The 18,162-nt window shown below is 42.4% G+C and overlaps 1 protein-coding gene across 1 annotated transcript in view; it reads right to left on the bottom strand.

Moving 5' to 3' along the window:
• Positions 1-18,162, bottom strand: part of PDE4B (phosphodiesterase 4B) — a 341,369-nt gene that overhangs the window by 39,656 nt on the left and 283,551 nt on the right. The window lies entirely within an intron of this gene.

Genomic DNA, 18,162 nt, shown 5'->3' with positions numbered 1-18,162 from the left:
CTGGATGAGGTGTCTGTGATCTAGCAAGAAACTTCCTCTGAGGAAGAAGGCGGGGAGCTGTCTCTTATAAGCTCATCAGCATACATGTGTCCGACACTCGGGGCAGAGGCAGGGAGCGTTCTCAGGCTCCGCCGCCTTAGTCATCTAGGGGCTCTTTAGGGTGCGTGATGTCACTTCTGAGTGTTTGCCGGCAAGAGGAGAAATGAGGAAAGCCTTGTCTCCTCTTGCTGTTCTTCTACATGAAGCAGACAGGCGGACGCTGGAGGGGTGGGGGTGACTGACAGTGTCATTGGGAGACTACGCGGTCATTCACTCAGGGGAACGTGTGTGCATGCTGGGTGAACGTTTAATTCTGCAAACACTGACCCGCACCAGTGAGAGAGAGGCATGGGCAGTCCCTCCCCTCTCCCGAATCTCTCCTCTAAGCAGAGGCGAAATGAGGTCTCCCCGATAAGACTTCAGTCGAAGGGAGACTGTCTGGAGTTTTATGTGAACACGTTTATTGGCCTGGGAGTCGGGCAGCTCTTGTTATACTAAACAAAGCTCAAACTTCTCTGCAAGGGCCCGGATCACAGGGAAATTCTGAACCGGACTTTCAGGTGGAGCCAGATGGGAAGGCTGCCCATGTGCATTTTGATTAATGTCTGATTTGTCGCTGGAGGAATCTAGGCTTTCTGGGAATGTCTCTCGGTGGTCCGTTCAAACAATGCTGTGTTTAAGGTCATATTTTGCTGGATAGTAAAGCTCTTTTTAAGTGTTTACAACATGTCATTCCATACCCAAAAGCTTATGAGTCTAAATGAATGCTTAAGGTTACTGACTGGAGAACCCCATACTAGTAAACACTGAATGCATTTCGTAAATACCAGATGAATTTGTGGTGCTACAGACAGTTATACAAATCAGTCAGACTTTCCTGCATACATGACTGAGTCTGGGGGGCCTGCCATCCATGAACTTTACCAACCTGTCCGAGTCCAAGCACTAATAAAAGTAAAAATCTTGTTTGGAATGCTCTTATGCAGGAAAGACTACACACACTCCTGTCACATTTAGAATATATTTTTCATATGTTCACAAAGGAAGTCTAGGGAGACCAAATAGCTTTTTATCATTATTTGAATGTATTGACGTGTGTAGCAGAAAAGGGAATAAACAGAAGAGTGATTCCCAGTGATCGGGATCCCTTGGTCACAGATGCACATTTCAAAGAATAGGTGTTTTGTTCATTCCCCAAATATGCCTTCACTTCAGAATAAACAGGGGTTAAAACTCAATATCCTGTATGTCATACTTTAAAAACCCACAAAACCACTGGAGGTGACTTCCTCTATTTTTTTTTCACACTCCTCAAAAATGTGCAGTCAAGAATTGAGGTGTTTTTAGTAAAACTCATTTCAAGCCAACCTTGCACATACCTTCCCCCCTTTCTTCCTCCTCAATTTTGCAATGCTGGGGCAGCACAAAGAAGCTCCTCACTTACTGGTACTCTCTAGTGTGTCCAAAAGACACCCCCCCCCCTGCCTCCTCTGTTTTCTCCACAGAGTACCTCTTCCAAGGAAGCTTTTTCTGAAGTGACAGAACCCTCCCCTCCTCATTCCTGGTCTCTCATAAAAGAAAAAGTCCAACCGCTTCCTAACTACCCAGACTTGGCTACCTTAGTGTCTTCCATATCACAACCGGTGGTTCTCAGCGACTAAGATCAGCTATTCACCGGGATGGTGGGGAGTGAGTGACACTCAGAGCCTGCTGAACCAGCTGATATGCAAAATGACTCTAAGATGATATATCACATTTTTCCTTCACTAAGAGGACAAAAGGGCCCTGATTTGCACTCACACTTGACAAAGGAAACAGTAATGATAGCAGTAGAAGCACTGAAGAAGGAGGTGGACTCTTCAAAGATCCGATTGCTATCACCACAGCGTATTCATTGTCTATTACAGAGATTTTCAACTGGTGTGATGCAAGAATTTTTAAAACATGCAATACCCGACTATTTAGTCAATGGCCTTGACCTTTTTTCCCTTAGGTTGTCAAACTAAAAAATGATAACAGCCAATACAATAGCCGTCCGGTGTAAATGAATCAAAATTATACTTTTTTTTTGTCAGATCGGCAAAAAAATACTTTTGATGTGATTTTTTTTGGTGTGCTACAGAATTTTAGTAATTAGCTTACATGTGCCATGAGATGAAAAAGGTTGAAAATCACTGGCCTATTACACAGAACAAGCATAGATGTGCTCCTCGACCTGGTACAATACAAGATATTAGTGACAGGCCAATAGATGAGACAGGAACTTACTCCATTGCCCTCTCTTATCCTGGTCAGCCACAATAATTTTTAAGTGAAAAATACGACATTTTTACATTAATAAGAATTTGTTCCTTCCCAGATTCTTAATACACAGTCAAGACTCTCTTCGTGCTCCATTGTAGAGCCTTCTTATCACAGTGACTAAGACAGAAGGCACAGGTGTCAGAGTGGGCTAAGTATGGGAGCGTTAAAGCCCTGCTGATTATGATTCAGCCACAGGAAAGGACCAGTGCAGCTCGGATTGCCCTCCACGTTATAATTTTGTAGCATCAGCACCAGATTCAGAGCTCGGTACCAGCAGATACTCAGTGAGTGCTTGGAAGAATGGAAACCGAAGTGCTTGCCCAGGCAGCCTGCAAGCACTTGGACACCCAGAGGCTGGATGGAACAACTGTATCGCTGTGGAAAGAGCAGCTTTAGAGTGAGACTCACACATGTTGACTTTCTCTTCTACCAGTTACTGTGTGATCCTGGATCTCAACTTCCTACGTCTTAAAATAAGGATGCAAATATTTACCTCATAAGGTTATAAAGGTATAAAATGAGATGAAGTATATAAAGCATCTGGTATGGTAGCTAGTTCTTAGTAGGTAGTCAATACATAAGAGTATAATTATTCATGGCAATCCAAGTAACCCAAAGGCCTGGCATTTGTGGGGGTGGGGGCTGGAGAACCAGGAAGGAGGAACTGCATATTCAACAAGGGTTTTCCCCCCTCAGGATCAGCTACGTCATTTGCAGGGCACAGTACAAAATGAAAATGCAGGGCCCCTTGCTCAAAACGCAGGAAAAAGTGCTGTTAAAGGTAGTAAAATATGAAGCTTTTTCCTTTCTCCCAGAGTTTCCCTCTCGACTTGTCACAGTGTTGTTGTTTCTCTTAAACTTCTTATTTAAAATAGATCTGGATTTACAGAACAGTTGCAAAGACAATACAGAGAGTTCCACATATCCCACATCCAGGTTTCCCTACCATTAACATTTACATTAGTATGGCACAGTTGTCACAATGAATGAATGGCGTGGAGTGTTTTCTTCACTCTTAAATGTTGTGTGCCCCAGGCATGGGGACACCATGAGGAGAGCGCAGACCCTCATAGGACTCCAGAGGCCCTGCATCCTCTGACACAGGGCACATGCACAGCGCACCAGTTGCTGGGGTGTGCCTACCTGCCAGCTCCATACTGATGTGCCGTGCCCCAGCGAGGGTCAGGCTCTGAGAAAGCCACACATTTCCCTTCCTCATGGTGCCAATCCATAGCAAATATATGACCACAGCCTCTGCACCGGGACATGCTAGGTAACCTGGACCAGGGGTGGCCATGAGGCTCACTCCCACCATGACAGGGCCATTGCCTACCATCTTATAGCCATGCCAATCCAGGGCATGGATGGGTGCTGCCATGCCCCACCTGAGACTTTGCACAGCACACACATCTAACTCTTTGCATCTGCACCCAGGCTCCCACTGGGAAGGGATGTCAGCTGTGGTCATGGGTGAGGGCAGGGAGAGGGATGCTGGGTGAGTCCCACATTGCCAGGGGTCAGGAAGATGGGTGGCTGAGAACGTGTCCAGGGGAGGCAGGCAGGTGGCAGGAGCTAGAGCAACAGCATAAGAGCCAAGGTCCTAAAGCCACTGGAGTATACTGCATTGTCCCATCAGACTTCACTTAAAAAAAACAACACACTTAAAAATCAAAGATAAAATTATTCTGAATTTCAAGACAGCAACTATGAAACATTTCGGGGTGGGGAGGCGCTATGTGACTGCACAGGTTGTATGCCCATGGAACTGGTCCTGTTTCCTGTCTTATAGAAATGGCTCTGAAAAGGAACAATGCTTGACACCACAGAAGCAAGTCTCGAGGGGATAAGAGCAGGTAATGGAACAGTGTATGGTCATGGGGTCAACTCTCTTTGTCAAAAATTTCCAGAAGGAAGAGGAAGAACCAACCTCCCTTCTATTCTTCCCTTCTTTTCCTCTTTCACTTCAACAAGAGTGGCAAAGGAAGATTTACTTCCTTCTGTGGATCTGGTAGGTATTGAATTCAGCCCTGAGAAACAGGAAGAGAGGATGGATGAATAATTATAATTAATATTAATCTGGTAATAACACGTGGCATTCATATGGCTCTTTTCTCAAAGGAACGCCAAGCACACTCCTCAATAATCCTTGCAACATGTGTGTGTGACAGGCGCTGAAGAGGTATGATCATCTTTAATTTACCATAAGGCACCAGCTCAGATGTAGATGTTAAATGATCAGAGCAAGATTCTTGGCAAGACTATACCTTGGTTGAAGAAACAGAGGATTTAAGTCAGTGCTGAAAATGCATGCATTCCTAAAAATGCTGCATTTAAAGTAACATCTTACCCTCAGGTCTTTTCTATTTAAAATTGCGTAATTGCTTTCCTAAATGTTGTCATTTCTTGCGTCTCCTGTTTCCTTTTCTGACCCACCTAACAGCCACTAGCACAGGGAGGCTGCGCAATCTTTACTCAGAAGACCTGTATGTTCTGGCCCTGCATCTTGCTTCAGTGGGTGACCTCAGGCAAGTTACTGGAGTTTGCTGAGACTAAATTTCTTTCTGTAAAATGAGGGGAAAATACCCTGCTCTTACAGGGAAGATAGAATAGGAGAATGCACATGAAATTAGACTGACAAGATTAAATATTTTGCACAATTTGTGAAGATTACATTTCTTGATGGGATATAGGCATTATAGAAAATTACAGAGCAGCAAAAGTTTGAAATGATACAAATGTCACATTTTACCAAGCAGAGATCATCATTGCTACCTCCTTTGTGCATATCCTCTCGTGTATGTATGTGCATGTGTACACGTATATGTACACAATCAACATGGGATCATACCATACAAACTGTTTGGTAACATTCTTTTTTCAATGATCTCCCCTTTTCTGTTTTAATAATTTTACATTTCAGCTAATACTTAGACCATATCCCAATTTCCTCAGGTGTTTTTTTCCCCCCACACAAATTCAGTAGAAAAGTGTGTGTGTTAGCAGAGAGGTGCTGAGAAGGAGAGAACCAGAGAAGGGGGACAGACAGGAAAAGGTAATGGGAAGCCTCGGCCTGGCCACAAATAGCTCCGGCTCATAGTTTGAAAACATGGAAACAGATTTCAGCAGTTATGAAGTCAGTGCCCCAGCTGGTAACAGACCTCAGGTGCCCTAAAAGTTTCCTTCCTCCCTCTTTGTGTGTGTGTGTGTGTGTGTGTGTGTGTGTGTGTGTGCATGTGTGTGTGATAGTAACATTTAACATAAGATTGGCCCTTTTGACAAACTTTTATATATATAACTCAGTATTAACTGAAAAGCACTATACAGATCTCTAGGATGATTCACCTTGTTACATCTGAAGCTGTGTACTCTTTAACCAAGACCTTCCCAATGTCCTTCCCCCAACCCCTGGTAACTACCATCTTACTCTCAGCTTCTATGAGTTTGGCTATTTTAGATTCCTGACATATAAGGTCTTTCTAAATGCAATTTTAACATACTCTGCATATCGTATCAGAAGCATATCTGTCAAGTTTCCCCTACTTTCTACTCAAAAACAGTGCACAGAAAGGAAATGTAAATAATCTCTTTTTTAAAAAATCTTCCTCACATAATCAGACTCTCTTCCCACTAGAGAAGCTGGTAGCTATTCATGATGTTGTATGGTGGTTTGAATCAATCAGAACAATTGCCATGGCAACCACAGGGATAAATCTCATAAACATAATGTCAGGCAAAAGACACCAGATATTAGAGTACATAAAAATAGGATTCAGCTAGAGAAAGTTCAAAAGAACCAAAATGATCTATGATATTAGAAATAAAGATAGTGGTTAGTGACTGGGAGGGGACATCAGGGGGCTTTCTAAGGGGCTGACAATGATCTCATTCTTGGTCTGGGTACTGGTTATGTGGGTGTGTTCATTTTATGAAAATTTTCAGACTTCTTCGCTTGTGATTTGTGCACTTTTGTCTGTCTGATTTTCCATGTACACTTTCAACAGATAGTCCCATCTAGGGAAAGCCCAGCATAAAGAGCCAGGTTTCTAAAAACACATTTCCTTTCTTTTGTTGGAACTATAGCAGTGGGTATCCACAGAGTTTGAGTAAATTTCACACAGCTGAAAACCAACACCCAGCAGACACTGGTTTTGATATTGTATAGACTAGAACGCTCCTAATAACTGAAATTCAGTGGAACATGTTGGAGTCTGATGCAGCTGTTTATGAATCCTGACTTTGCTTTACTAGCAGTGCGACCTTAGTTAAGTAGCCTGAATGTGCCTCCATTCCTTTACCTGTAAAACCGGCCATGAGAATTCAGTGAATCAAAGCACACCAAGCATTTGGCACAGCGCCTGGCACTTGTCAGGAACTATTTTGGCCCCTGAACTCTCTCTCTGGCTCTGGTTACTTTCCTGAGGTGCCACCTATTTGTTAGCTGAGTTGGATGGCCTCTTATGCTAGGGAGAAGAGCACACGGCCATGACATCCTAGCGTCCCTCCCACCACATGACTTCACATAGGGAATTGCGTCTTGGTTAGAGTTCGTTGGTGTTCCCTGCTAAAATGTAGACCTGGCCTGATACATCATTCTGCTTTCACCAAATCCCGACTGACACACCAAATCAGTGGACCTTCAGATGTGGAGAATTGTACAAGAAAGCTATTGTTCATTCATTCATTCCACAGAATACATTGAGTGTCTGCTATGTGCCAAACCTGCTGCTGGGTGCTGGGTTACAGCAATGACAGGACACCTCAGGAATTGTATGGTCCATTGCACTGTGAAGCTGGGCGCCTTACCCGCTCCCTCTCCTCTCCTGCTCCCCACCCCAAGTGTCTGTGAAGTTAGAAAATTGTGTCCTCTGTTGGCAGGCAGCTTGGGAAGAAAGCACGGGAAATGATGCATGAGCTAGATTTCAGCTCCCATCAGTTGGCTGAGTACCTTTGATCAGTACCCAAACGACACAATGGCCTATGCCCGTGGTCGGCAAACTGCGGCTCGCGAGCCACATGCGGCTCTTTGGCCCCTTGAGTGTGGCTCTTCCTAAGCCTTAGGAGTACCCTAATTAAGTTAGTAACAATGTACCTACCTATATAGTTTAAGTTTAAAAAATCTGGCTCTCAAAAGAAATTTCAATCGTTGTACTGTTGATATTTGGCTCTGTTGACTAATGAGTTTGCCGACCACTGGCCTATGCAATGGCCTGGTGGCACATGAGTGTGGGGCAAGCTAGCATGAAGCTACCCCAGCCTGATGACGAGGAGTGCTCCATGAAAGCAGGGCACCGAACAGGGGTCACAGCTAAATCTGCACCTTTCACCTCAAAACAAACTCGATACTGCGAGGAAAACACCTCAACAAGACCTGTCTCAGCTCTTCATTTGTGAACACCATTAAATAACTGAAATGACATTAAATAACCCTTCATAAAATAACCAAAAATTTTAATTTGGTAGACTAATTATGACCTTGAAATACAGGTTTTGTTTTCGTAGACAAAATCTCCTAAAGCAATGGCTCCACGGGGAAAATAATAATAAAGGAGTTCTTGATGGGGAAAACTAAAAAACCACTCTTCTGATGCTTGGAAGTGAGAAGTGTGTGTTAGTTGGATCTCTTCATTCAGCTTGTGACTCTCGCTTTATCCACAAGCTTCCGGCCCTGTAGATGTCCTCACTAGACTCTACCTGTGGTAAAGTTAGCGTGCTTGTTTCATTCCTTCATTCCTCCTCACAGTGCAATAAGTATTTGTTAAAATGTAAAACATTTTCACACATGTGGAGATCACCCTCCTTGTTTAAAGGTGTTAGATTGGGACTTTTAGCCTATTTATTTAGTGGTCTCGGTCATCATGTTTCCCTTATTGTTAGTAACAACTTTTCATCTTAAGTTATTAAGTCCAAAGATATATTTCATTTTGATGAATGAAATGCGCCTGTGTTACACTGCAACATTTCAAAAAGTATGTTGTATAAGCCTTGAGTAACACGTTCTTAGAACCAATCACAGGAACTGGGATAATACATGCACTATATAACACAATTATTCTAAAGGCATTTTGTAAGACCTCCGTGGCCTGTCGTTAGGCAGAACTTTGTTAATGTGTCTTTATAAATATGGAACTTTGCAATTGCATATGAAAGGGATTTCATGCTGGGTGGATTCACAGAAGAGGTTCACTGTCCTCAAGGGAAATAACAGTGAAAAGTAGGTCATTGTGATGCCAATCTCCTTAGCAAACTCCTCTCAGACTACAAAAACAGCAACAACAACAAAACACACACACACACACACACACACACACACACACACACAACCCCCCAGAAACTTTAATCACAACCAGCATTTGTATATATAATTTGACAGTTTACTGAGCACTTTCACTTGCAGATCTCATTTTTTTCCTTGAAAAAGAAACCTCATGAGATAGAAATTATTATTATTATGACACACATTTTCCATTATGCGTGTGAGAAAATTGAAACGTGGAGATCTATTTAATGATTTACTCAAAGTCATCTGATGAGAGGGAGGGAAAGGAGAGAGAGAGAGAGAGAAAGAAAGAAAGAAAGAAAGAAAGAAAGAAAGAAAGAAAGAAAGAAAGAAAGAAAAAAAGAAGAAGGAGGAGGAGGATGACCAGGTGGCTAAAGAGGAGGAGGAGGAGGAGGAGGAGGGGGAGGAAGAAGGAGCTGAGGGGAAGCGGGAAGGGAAGGAGAGGAGAGATGAGAGATGGAAAGGGATAAGAGACAAGGGAGGGAGAAGGAAGGGAAAAAGGAAGTAGGAAGGAGAAAACCCAAGTTCTCTGAATATCATGGCCATTTTTGTTAAGCTCTGGGGCCTGTTATAAAAAAAATGGCCCAAGTTTCTCTTTCTTTCACCCAGACAGGCTTCTGCAAGCATAACTATATCTTTGATGTGCCACCCTCAGAGCTCTCTTTCCTTTTGCTCTATCTCCTACTTTTTCAATGTTTTTTACCCTTAATAAAACCTGCTCTTCAAAAGGCCTCTGACTTTGGCATTTAGCTACTAATGAGCATCTGTGCTCATCCAGTTAATAACATCTACCACCAAAGTGAAAGAATGCTCAAGGAACTTAATTATCCACCTGTGTTGGTATTAATCAGCAGAAACAGGGGACCAAAAGTCTGAGAAGTGGGAATGAATAGAATTTAAGGAAGGCCTATCTTGGAAAGTTATATTTGAAGGAATTAGAATTAGTTATAGCCCTAGCCAGTCTGGCTCAGTGGATAGAGAGTCAGACTGAAGGGTCCTAGGTTTGATTCCGGTCAAGGGCATGTACCTTAATTGCAGGTTTGATCCCTGGGCCTGGCTGGATCATGTGTGGGAGGCAACCAATCAATGTGTCTCTCTCACAGGGACGTTTCTCTCTCAGTCTCTCCCCCTCCCTTCTATTCTCTAAAAATCAATGGAAAAAATATCCTTCAGTAAAAATTAGTAACAACAACAAAACAGAATTAGGTATAAGAGGGAGGGAAGCATTCTAGGCCAGAGGAACATCAGGGTGTGCTCAATGAACTGAGAGCGTGCAGTCCATGTGGTGGGAACACAGAAAGACTGATATAAAAAGTTCAGATCAGCTCATACACAGCCATGGAAGGTCATGGGAAAAACCTTGGACTTCTGGAAACAATAAGGAAACTTTTTGGAGCCTTATCAAAGGAGTGGCCAAGCCCAATTTGCATTTTAAAAAGATCATTCCAGCTGCAATTTGGAGAGTGAACTTGAAGGCACAAATGAATTTAGTTAGCAAGGTGGCTAACTAAATAGTATTGCAAAGCTCAGGATCTGGAGGAAGACATACCTGAGTTTGATTTCTGGCTCTACTTTTTGTTTTATTAACAGTGTGAACTTGGGGAAGTTATTTAATTTCTCTAAGTCGTAATTTCCCCATCTCTAAAGTGAGTATATATATATATGACTTGAAACTTGGAGATATATTTAATGATTATAACAATCCTCATGCACTTAGCACAGTACTCAGCACCTGGTAAGTTCATGCCAGTAGCTAGTAGCATCATTACTTATTTTATTGCAGTAACCTTTGCAGGAGAGGACGATGGCTAGACTTACGTAGTAGTAATGAAAATGTAGAGAGGTAAATGGATTTGAGATACTCATGAATTTAAACCATATGGCCTCTAGGATGGTGGTATTTGGTTGGTGACTAAATTCCCTGTCACCTCAGCTTTTCAGGTCCAGAATGTGATTTTTGTCAGTGTGGTTTGACTTTATTCCACTTATAATGGGCCAACCCACAGATGGCAAAGAGAAGTCAGAGACCAATGAGTTGATGTATGGAGAGCAATAATTTACTGGACATTTTTCATGTCGTCTGGTCATCACATGCGCCTTGACCTGGGAGACCAAATTCTAACCATCACATTGCATAGTGAGCATGGAGTCTGAGCAGGGGAGTAGTTGGATGATTTAAGTGGCTGCTTTCCTCAAACCTGAGATATTCAGCTCCACCACTGAGGTAGACTGCAGTTGTCTCTGCTTAAACATCGTTCACCTGGCCGTGGCCGACACATTCATCTTTCAGGATTCCACCTAGAGCCATCTCCTCTACAAAGCTTTCTAAATATTATAAAGTTGGATTAAGCTCCCTTTTTCTAAGCTCCCTCAATACCACATGCGGGTCTTTATTTTCAACTGACCATATTTCATTGAAATTATTTTCTTTCCTTTTATTTCACTGATTTGATGGTAACCTCTTTGAGATCAGGGAACATATCTTTTTGGCTGGTCTTTTATGCAGTACAATATCTATTACCTAGTAGGAGTAAAAAAATAGTGTTTGAACTGCTGACATGCCCAACATATTAATAAGTGGGATATTGATGACCAAAAAGGAATGCAACCTTGTTACTGAATAGTATTGGGTAAAATGATGTTGGAGATGCTTGTTGCTGGTTCTTTTTTTAGTAGTCTCCAAACAAACTGCCTTCTTTTTGCTGATTTATTTAATGCTACCACAATTAATGAGCTCTATATTTCATTTGCACTCAGATCTTGATTAGATTTCTAGGCTTACTAGTTTTAATATAGGAGACGTTCTGTCTACTCAGTGGATATCTGCACAATCACATGCAGACTTTGTCATTTATTTCTTCTCCAAATAGCTGTATTCAGGCACTGTACTGCAGGTCTCTGTGCACTAAGCCATACTAGAATCCCAAATAGATTTTGACAGTTGCCATATGAAAGATACAAGTAAAGTTCAGAGATAGCACAGATGGATAAAGGAAAGGGAGATCAATATCTGAGATTATTATTTGCAGGAAAAGTCAGGCGTTAAGAAGTAATGAAGTCTCAAACTGGGTTGTTACCAGAGGGAATGGAAGGTTTACTTATATCTTAAATTTATCTTGTAGAATGAAAGTTGTCAAAGGAATTTCAAGAGTCAATGGAGAGTAGAAGCAAAGGTATTTGCCATTGGGAGTGAAGGCGGTAGATGGGGAGGAGAAGAAGGCTTAAAATTTTCCCAGTTTCCAGAAACAGTATCAGCTAAAAATCTCTCACTTGCCTATAGGGAAGTGCCTCCACCTGGCGCTCTCCTGGGTGATGTCTCAGATCACATAGGACTTTGGGCACTTCACCAAGTGAGAACGGGGTTGTGTTTGACAGTGGAGTGTTGCAGAGAACAGAAAGCCTGCTACATGCAGTCTTTTCCTTTTGACAAAAACACTTTAAAGTTTGCTCATTTTCTTCTGCAAACAAAGACATGAAAGTTATCTCCATTTTTACAAATGACATCATTGGGTCTCATCAAGATGAGGGCGCCTGCTTTAAAAATCTGAAATTTCTTCATTGTTCATTATGGTAGTTACTGGCTACGTGTGGCCACTGAGCACTTAAAATGTGACAGTCCAATGTGAGATGGGCTGTAGGTGTAACATATACACTGCATTTCCAAGACTTTGTAGGAAAAAAATTATGTAAAATATCTCCATAAAATTTTATATTTGATTACGTGTTGAAATGATAATATTTTGGATATATTGAGTTAAGTAGAACACATTATTAAAACAAATTGTACCTGTTTCTTTTTATGTATTTACTAGAAAATTTAAAATTACCTGTGGCGCTTGCATTATATTTCCACTGGACAGCCCTGTTCTAGATCATAAGGCTATAGCTAGGCCTTGAACACTCCAAGGTCAACATTCATTCCCTACACAAATGCTCGCTTGAAAAGAGGTGGTAATAACAATAATGATTGCAGTTAATATTTATTGAGTACCAGTTATAGTTTCCAAGCACTTTACATGCATGCATTAATTAAATCTTCATCATAATTTCCTGACCTGAGTATTATTTTATATATAATAGATCATTTTCTTGTACAGATGAGAAATTAGGGAGCTTTCTCAGGGTCACAGACTTAGTGGAGCCAGAATTCAGACTTAGACAGTCTGCCTTCAGTGCCATTGGGAATGTCTTAGTGGCTGCCTTTGTTGGGTAAGTCCCAAGGAGACATTTGTATTGGCTTCACTTGACTTTTGACTTACCATAAGTCAGGCAGTACAAGAGAGACTCTGGATGTTACCTCATTTAATCTTTGCTACAACCTCATTAAATAGTTATTATTCTTATTTTATAGGTGAGCAAACGGAGACTCAGAATGCTTACACAACTTGCCCAAAGTCACACTAGGTACATGCTGGAACTCGGCTTCTAATCCTTCCTGAATCCAAAGTTGACACTCCAACATTGCACCAGTCTATGAAAGAGCTGCACCTGAATCTCCTGAGGCTGAGTCCCAGGCTAAACCCCAATGCACTGAAGCAGTTCCTTTGGAGTGGGTTCTGAGAACTTGTTCTTTGTAGGATTGCTCCAGCTGACCTCCATCCTCAGCCAGGTTTGGCGATAACCACACTACCTGAGTCTCTTATGTTCACTTCCCCCTCCTCCTCCCCACTCCCCCCTCCCCCCGAGTCCTGCCTCTTCAGGTTTTCCTGGGAGTTGATACAAACTTTAAAAAAAGAAAAGAAAGAAAAAGAAAAAAAGAAAGAAAGAAAGAAAGAAAGAAAGAAAGAAAGAAAGAAAGAAAGAAGAAAGAAAGAAAGAAGGAAAGAAAGGGGAAGGAAGGAAGGAAGGAAAGAAGAAAGGAAGGAAGGAGGAAGAAAGAAAGAAAGAAAGAAAGAAAGAAAGAAAGAAAGAAAGAAAGAAAGAAAGAAAGAAAGAAAGAAAGAAAGAAAGAAAGAAGTTCTTTCAGGCAGCCTTCTGTAGGGCTGGCCATTCATTCAGCAGAATCCCTGTTTCTTTCAAATCTTATCATCATCTACCCCAAAATGTGGGCTGCAGTGGTTTAATTAACCAGAGATAATCATAGATTTCAGAAGAGATCCTTAAAAACATCTAAGCAGTTCATGGTGTCTGAAATGAGAGGGGTGGAGTTTTAGGGAGTGTGGAAGTTAGGGGTTGGAGGAAGGAACATAGCAAGAGACTCAGGCTCTCAGGGTGATTTATGGGGTTTGGGATGACTCAGTAAGAACCACTGGATGTGAATGAAGGCACAGAACTAGAAAAACCGAGTGACTCTTTTTGGGGTGGGGCTGTGTGTGTGTGTGTGTGTGTGTGTGTGTGTGTGTTAGGAAGGTTAACAGTATGCTTTTTTTGCAGCGTTGTTTGCAGGTAGACAGGCAGTTGCTTTATGCAGCAGATTCAGAACTTCCAACCAGCATACAACAAAATATAAAATTAGGCCCAGGTTTCATGGCAACCCAACTTGACACAGTAGCAAACAAGAATGGTTTGAAATTCGGAGAAAGAAGCCAGCACTGTGTGTGTCACAGCCGGCTCAGCTTCCTTTGGCCAATTTCTCCTGATTTAGCGGTACTTCCGTTCCTGCCCTAATTTCCCCTGGTTTGTAAACTACGTCACTTGACTGAACTCAGCTCCAGACTTTAGAAAAACAACATTTTGTATTCCGGCAATGGTTTTCTTGGCATTTCTACTTCTGAAGAATTTAACTTAACTCTGATTTTCCCTTTTGCCTTTGAAAGATGGTGGCTATCAGTTGCGCTTACTCCTCTATTTCTTCCTTCCTAATGCAGTGCCTAAGGCAGTATAATGCAGTGTCTGTCTAAAAGTGATTAAAGATTTCAGTGTTTGCTTTAGACCAATATTTACCAGTGAAATCCCGCCAACATAAATGTGCAGGCGAGGTAGAAAATATTGGCTTAAATCAATCTCTTCCTGAATACCACATACACACAAGGCCTGTAAATGTTGTGCATGTCATTTCAGAGATCCAGGCCTTTCGTGGCCAGCCTCACACATATATCAATTTAACACCGATTCAGAACAGTCTTAAAACTGCAATAATTAAATAATAGATTCCAATAGTAGTATTTTAAAAGTGGTTTTCTTTATTACCTGAGGTTGCTGTTGTTTTGGTGGTTCTTCTGGCATTTATACACAATGCCATGGAATCTAGTTTAAAAAATTCCCCTGAATTATGAGGAGTAGTATTATTCCAAAATAGTACTAAACAAGCAAATACTGATCTTTAAAAAAATTAAAAATGGGTTCTATTACAAAGCTTATTGCAGAAACATACAGCAGATGTTTTGCGATTGTCTGTCTTGTTGAGTGATGGTTTTCACCTAGCAAACATTTACTCAGTTGAATTCATTCACTGATTGAATTTCTTGAATGAATGAATTACTGCTACACTTTGAATGAATTTCAAATAGTTGTAGCTTGGAATAGAAATGGTTTTTTCTGAAACGGGATAGCACAGGCAGCCAGCAGACGGAAGGCCCCAGCTGGCACCTGGCAGCCCCAGCCCAGGAGCAGAACTGGAGAGGGTGGAGATGAGTGAGTTCCACGTGGCCACGGCTCAGGACCAAGCCCTTGGTGAAGACTTTGAATTGCAGTTCCCACACTGCACTTCCTCTTAGGTAGAAAGGGCTGGGCCTAAGATGTGAAAGAGGTAATGACTCATCTACAAAAAAAGGCCACTGAAATTGCTAATGGCAAGCCCTGAACAGTGCCTGGTAAACAGCAGGCACTTAACCAGTGCTTGCCTTATAAACAGGGAAACTGAAATGCAATAGCCTACTATAATTTGTGGGGGGAGGTGTGGAGTATGGAATGTTTCAATCAAGAGATAGGGGCAAGGACAATTTCTATGTCTAGTAGTGTTACTTTCTCTAACTCCAAATGCTCAAGAGCCTCTACACCACAACCTGATGGGCCATGGAAAGGATGGATGAGAAGGGCCATGGAAAAGATGGATGAGAAGAATAATGTTAATCATAGCAACCATTAACTGAGAGAGTCCACTCAAACAAAATACCTCTAATCTTCAAAACAACCTTGTGTGGTAGACTTCAGTAGTATCTATCGCCAAATGTATAGCTAGATGATAGAACAGGTGGGAAAGGAAATAGAGAATGGTCTGGGAAAGTGGCCTGGGTGTTCGGGCCGGACCCAGTGTTTGGGGTGGTTACAAGGAAGCAAAAGATTCCTTGTTGCTGTCCTCAAGCAATGTGTGGTTCTGGAGGGGAGCAGCAATACACAGACAGAATGAAAATGGCCAGGGCACACTGTGGGCTCTGAGTTAAATCATCAGCGAAGGACTGAGAGCAGCAAAGGGGTAGAGAACTGACATCTCCAAGACCATACAGCCTCCGCATAACAGCAGAGATGAATTTTAAATTTGCGCAGAACCGATTGTTGCCATTAAATTGGGCCTCATCTCTGAATGGTAATATTTAAAGTAGCATCCAACTACACTGATATTTTTGGGATACATAACACATGTCAGTCCCTATGCTAGGCACAGGGCATACTGAGAAGGGTAAACACAGCAGTCATTACTACCATTGAGGCACTTACAGAAAAACTGTTTTGAGAATAGGAGTACCTCTCCTTGGGTAGAGGTGTTTGGGGAGGTTTCCAAGAGGAAGTTAGGCCTTGGCAGGGTTTTAAAGGATGAATAAGAGCTTGTTTGGCAGGAGATTTTAAAAAAAAGGAGGTAAATGCAATCTAAGCAAAGAGAACAGCATGTATCAAAGTAAAGAGCAGTTGGAGTTACCACTAGAGTTCAGTAGTTTTATGGCAGGCTAGAAGAGGAATAGCAGGCAGAGCATAGCTAGGAATTTTAAAAGTGTGTGTATGGGGTGGGGGGGTGGGGTGGTGAAAAACATGGCGGAGATATTTACAAGGTCCCTGGGTTCAATAGAGCTATAGTCAGCATCAGAGAAATATTGAGTGCAACAGAGCAAAAGTCAGTAAACTTAAAAAAAAAGGGGGGTCGGGTAGTAATTATTTCAGACTTCTGGGCCATATAGTCTGTGTTGATATTCAACGCTGACATTTTAAAGCATAAAAGCAGCCACAGACAATATATAAACAAATGCATGTGGCTGAGTTCCAATAAAACTTCATTTTTGCAAAAACAAGTGGCCAGCCCCTGGGCCATATTTGCCAATCACTGATATAGAGCTATCCCGAGGTCCTGACATCACTCTTAATACATGTGGGAGACAGACTAATGGTCCCTGAAGAGATCTACACCCTAATTCTTGCAACCTGTAAATATGTCAGATGGCAAAGGAGAATTAAGGTAGCAGATGGGAGTGAGGTTGCTAATGAGCTAAGCTTAAAATAAGGAGATTATTTTGGATTATCTGGTAGGCTCAACGTACAAGAGTCCTTGCATGTGGAAGAGGGAGGCAGACGAATCTGTGTCAGAATGATGCAAAGTGAGAAGGATTCAACCGGTCATTTTGGGCCTTGGATATGGAAGAGGGCCAGGAGCCAAAGAATGCCAGCCGCCTCAAGAAGCTGGAAAAGGCAAAGAAATGGATTCTCCCCCGAGAAACTCCAGAAAGGAGCACAGCCTTGCCAAAACCTTGATGTGTGTTGTTTTAAGCCACAAAGTTTGTGTAATTTGTTACAACGGCAATAGAAAATGAATACAATACGCAAGTGAGCTAAACCTTCTAAATATTATGGAGAAATCCAACCCGAGTCTCCAGGGTTAAGAACTCGGGTTGAACAGCCATTGCAGTGCCTCATTAGATGAAAAGGGTAGGTTTAGAAAAGCTGGATTTGGACTTGGGGGATTAGGCAACACTTGCAGGGAGTGTCTACGATAAAGAGCTGCTTTTGGACTGAGAAGGCTTTATGGATCCCTGCTGGAGTGTAAGAGGAATTGAAACAAAATCCCCCTTTAGTTGTATTTCTCCAGGGGCTCTCAGACCTACACACTGGGGATTTATACCTCAGGAAAAAGAACCTCTGTGAGCGAGGGGGGAAATGAAAGTCCCAGAGCAGGTCCCCGAGTGCGGTGCGCAGAGTGGGGAAGTGGGCTGTCAGAAATCAGCCCCTGGCTTTCATTCCGCTGGCACCTGGCCACCCCCTGCCCTTCCTGCTGTGCCACTGTGCCATTGACGACAGGGGGGACACAGTCTGCTGCTTTAGATGCGTGTTATGAGGCAAATGAGAGCCCGGTGCTGGTGACATCTGACAAAGGTGGAAATAGTCCAGAGATGGGCTTGGGCAGGCCTGGCATGCGTGTGCTGTTAGGGGTCACTGCAGAGACCGCAGCTGCAGCGTGTTCGCTGAGGTAGGTCAGCTGAGGTCAAGGGCCGTTGCCCAAGAGTTCTTTTAAACTTCCTGTTATGGCTGGGGGCAGAGGCCCCGGGTTCTAACCTCCCTTCCACGCTGTAAACATCTGGAAAGCAAAGACCTGCAGCAGCTAATGCGGTGCCTTCTACTTCATAAGCAGCTGTTACTGCGCCGTTGCTAGCTAATTATTAGGTAAAATCAAGGAGACA

The sequence above is a fragment of the Myotis lucifugus genome, unplaced genomic scaffold (assembly GCF_000147115.1).
Source record: "Myotis lucifugus unplaced genomic scaffold, Myoluc2.0 scaffold_63, whole genome shotgun sequence".
NCBI lineage: Eukaryota > Metazoa > Chordata > Mammalia > Chiroptera > Vespertilionidae > Myotis > Myotis lucifugus.
This window is presented reverse-complemented; position numbering and strand designations above follow the sequence as displayed.